Source organism: Poecilia latipinna, unplaced genomic scaffold (assembly GCF_001443285.1).
Source record: "Poecilia latipinna isolate Pla-1442-1.1 unplaced genomic scaffold, P_latipinna-1.0 Scaffold4798, whole genome shotgun sequence".
In the NCBI taxonomy this organism is placed as follows: Eukaryota; Metazoa; Chordata; class Actinopteri; order Cyprinodontiformes; family Poeciliidae; genus Poecilia; species Poecilia latipinna.
In genome coordinates, this window is record NW_015117414.1 from 6,257 (window position 1) to 10,670 (window position 4,414).

Here is a 4,414-nt window from a genome sequence, read left to right on the forward strand (position 1 = left end):
CAGGTAAAATACTACATCTGGTAAGTTGTGGAAAAGTTCTACTAAGTATGAAGACAGGAAACACTACGTTTGTGGAAAGCATGGTCCATTTTATAGAGTGCTTGTGTAAAATCTTACCAAGCCGCCTTTCAATCTCCTGAAGCTCTGCCTTAGTTTCATCCATTTCTTGTTGAATTTCAGAAAGCGTCAGTATCGTATTTTTACGCTCATCTTCAGCGTCTTCTTTCTTCTCCAAGGCTGAACGATATTGAATGAGCAACTCTATCCAACAACAAAAACAACAATATAATACTCATAATCTGACTGTGCAGTCACAAAAAAGTTCATGAAGGGAGTTTAAGATCCGTCACCTATCTCCTGCTGCAGTTCATAGTAGCGTTGAGGTAGAGGGGCTCCAAACTTCTTCACTATGTCCTTATGTGGTGCTTTGTTCTGTGCGCCCCCCAAGTTGCCACTGGCACCGAGCCTGTTCCCGTCCAGGGTCAATATGGTGGGACAATAGTTCCCTTTCTCAATAACCTGTGAGCAGGAAGTCATTTAGGGGGTAAAGAAACCGTGTGGAGGTTAGCATGGTACCATCATCTGTCAGAGATTCACTCACCGCCTTCCTGTAATTGGTGGCAGACTCTATGTCATCCATCAGAATAGTGTTACCAAGGATGTTTTTAAACACTGGAGAGGAAACGTGAGGAAAACTTTCACATACGAGGTAAACACCCAACTGCTTTTTAGATTAAAATTAAACAATAAAAAAAATCCACAAATGAGGTCTTATTTCATTTTCAATTTCCAGCTGAGTTAACCATATATTTGCGCAAGTAGAAATTACAAAATTAAATTTCATGTTTTTTGATGAAAAAGTTGTTGCTATGCGATAAGGTGATTTTCAGTCATATCGAAATAGATGCATTGCAAAGAACCTCAAAGCAAATGTATTACACGAGTCTCGTGTGATATGCTGCTAGAGGCAAAAACCACAAAGATGACAGGAAGTAGTCTTTGTGGTTAGTAGTTTTAATTTTTTTCAGACAATGTGCAAGTGACTCCACAGAGCTCTCAATGCTTCGCACAGTTCTTAAAAACTGTGCCTTTCGAACATGTTGAAGGCATTGCTCTTCTGTAAAATCGTTGAAAATTTTTCCAAACACGTTAAATCTAGACAAAGATTTGCACACATTTGTAATGGAAACGCAGCTAGTGACTGATGCTCCTGAGGAGGAATCTTCTGTGCGAGTTTGAATTCCAGGGGGAATTATTTACCCAAAACCTTACTATTACAGTAGAGGGTCGGACCTGGACAACATTTAAAAATTTACAGAAGCTCAAAAAACCTGAGGACAAAACAATAAAAAAAAAAAAAGAAAAAAGAAGAGAAATTATCGTATTCCAGCTCACCGCGCTCACAGCTCTCCTCTTCGGTGGTATAAATCAGCAAGTTCCTCGCATAGAGCGGATTCCCAACTGGACTGAACAGTTCTAGGCCATTTTTTATATGAGGTAGAGGTCTGCAAGAAATTAAACAAGGCCAAATAACATGATTAAAGCAAATATCTCCACTTGTACAAAATTTCTACTGGGTGCTTTCAATTTTAATGTTAGTGAAAGTTGTTTTTATCTGCTTTGGAGCTAAATAAGATTATGAAATGGACAGTGTTACAGTCACTGACCTCTAGAACAGTGTTTCTCAACCCTGGTCCTCACTGCCCCCCTGCTCTGCATGTTTTCGATGTGCCTCTATTCCAGAACAGCTGATTCAAATGATTGCATGACCTTTAAGTACTGCAGAAGCTTGTTAATCACTCCCAGATACAATTCAGGTGTGTGGCAGAAGGGAAATACCTAAAACATGCAGGACGCGGGGCGGGGGTGAGGACCAGGGTTGAGAAACACTGCTCTAGGAGCTTTCTTCATGAGAGAACTCTCTCTCTTTGTGTTTCAGTTCTACTTGGCTGCCACAGGTGAAATGTGTTGGAGTTCGTCAGCTACTCCATAAAGAGCTCCATGCCAGAGATATCAGGCCCCTTTTTCCCTGGATCTTGATCTGCAGTGTTCTTGTCTGTCTGCTAAATGTTGCTTGTGGGGACTTAAGTGATCTTGCTGTGAGCAGGCTAAAAGGGAGTGTTTTTTTGTTATTTTGGTTTTGAAGACCCTGAAGCTTAAAGCTTCCTTGTTTTTCCCCTCTTGTGATTGAGGTTTTACCTGAACTGTAAAATAAACTTTTGGTACTGATATCAACTGATTACTGATTTTCTGTTACACCCAGTGCCAGAATTTACCCTTGGTTGTCTTGGGGATGGGTTGTAACATAAGTGGGGGCTCGTCTGGGATTATTTTGAACATGGCACAGTTTAGTATCGGGGAGTTTTTATGCAATTCTACTGTACAACAGTTTGATATCTGTAAAAAAGATAATTTATATAAAATTGCTTCATACTATGGTGTTCCTGTGTCTAAGTCTTTGCTCAAAAGTGAACAGAAATCTCTTGTCTTTAGTAGTAGATAAAAATTAAACCACTTTTCCTGACGCTGCTGATCAACCTGAGGTTTGTGCTGAGGATGGAATGAAGAGACCACCTGTTGCTGCGAGGCCAAAGGAGGATAAACCACCAGCCCCTCTTCCACAGATTGAGCCCTTGTTTACTGAATCCACAAATCCCAGTGTTGAGGCACAGAAGGTATGTGCAGCGCTCATAATTGAAGACAGTCTTGTGTATGACAAAGTTAAAGCTGCCATCCTCGGGGCATATGAGCTGGTGCCTGAGGCATACAGGCAGCGATTCAGAGCCTTAAGAAAATCCATTGCACAAACATTGGTTGAATTTGCAAGGGAATAAGGAATGCTATTTGACAGACGGTGCCAGGCAAACAAAGCTACTGATTTAAATCACTACATGAGTTGGCATTGTTGGAGGAGTTCAAAAACTGCCTTTCAGATTGTACAGTGTTGTACCTGAATGAGCAAAAAGCTACCACTTTACAAGAAGCAGCTGTCCTGGCAAAAGAATTTGTTCTTACACACAAAAATGTTTTTGTGTGTAAATCTGAACAACCCTCTCGTGACAAGAGATGGAAAGATGTTAAGCCACAATCTCAGGTTTGTCTTGTTTGGTCTTCTATGATCAGTGCATGTGCCGAGGTTTCTATGTCGTCTGGGCCCATTACTAAAACAGGTACAGATGGATGGATACAGAAACGATGGTACAGTTATGGACAGAGGAAAGATGGGTGGATTTTCAAAAAGATGGTGGACAAACAGGAAATGTGGGGTTAGATAAAAGGATGAATAGACAAATGGCCAACAGATGAAATAAAAAACGATAGGCAGATAGTTGAACATACAAATATATGGCTGGACAGTGAACAAAAAGGGATAAATGAATGGATTGAGCAAAATGATTGCTAGATGACTGGATGAATAGATATTAAAGTGAATGAAATTGGGAATATGGATGGATAAATGAACAGACAAAAACTGACACAATGGGACAGAGAACCGGGGCTGGAAAATATGTGTTCTCCATAATTTGTTACATTTTTCCTATAGTGATTCCATACTTTTCCATGCTGAAAAGTCAGGGTGGATACTCATCAGTGATATGTGAACCTGGTTGTGATAACTTTTAAACTACAGTAGAACTGTTGCTCTACCTGTTTCCTGGATTCACATAAATGTTGTCGAGGGCCATGACCTGCTGCCTGCCACGTTCACTATGGAAGATCTTCTGAGCTTCTGCCGTCGTCTTGGTGATGATGCAGTCCATGTTCCCAGCCAGGTGCCAAGAGATGACCCAGGCAGCGTTATCATCACTAATATGAGCAAGGTGGCCCACCTGCAACCAAAGAATCAAATGATTTAGACACCTGGCTCCTGAATAAAAAAAAAATATATTTTTTAAAAGACTCCATCACCATCCCCAGGATATCTGGTCCACTGCGGTTAGACAGAGGGAACACTCTCCTGGGAGTCCTCTCTATCCTTTTCTTTTCAGTTGTCTTTTCTCGGAGTAAGCTGTTAATATTTTGGATCTACAAAGAGTTAAGAGTAGAGTCAAAAAAATCTACAATATTAAGTAGAGGTGTGCCGATCGATCGGCCACCGATNTTGTGAAGAATCAAGTGTCTAAAGTAGTGTTTCTATTCACAGTTGATGCTGGTAGGGGTTCTCTGCCATTTTTGTTGTACACTGTATTCTCCTGTTTTGTGGTTAGCTTGGGAGTTCAGGATCTGTACCTTTTTCAGTTCTCCTCTAGAAAGTGGTTGTTTTATAGCTAAAAGGGAGTGTTTTTTGTTATTTTGGCTTTGAAGACCCTGAAGCTTAAAGCTTCCCTGTTTTTCCCCTCTTGTGATTGAAAGCTGCCATACTCGGGGCATATGAGCTGGTGCCTGAGGCATACAGGCAGTGATTCAGAGCCTT

At 40.9% G+C, this 4,414-nt stretch overlaps 1 pseudogene; it reads right to left on the bottom strand.

Annotated features, from left to right (window-relative positions):
- Positions 1 to 230: 230 nt before the first annotated feature.
- The window catches only part of LOC106943029 (structural maintenance of chromosomes flexible hinge domain-containing protein 1-like), an 18,275-nt pseudogene continuing 14,091 nt past the window's right edge, over positions 231 to 4,414 (bottom strand).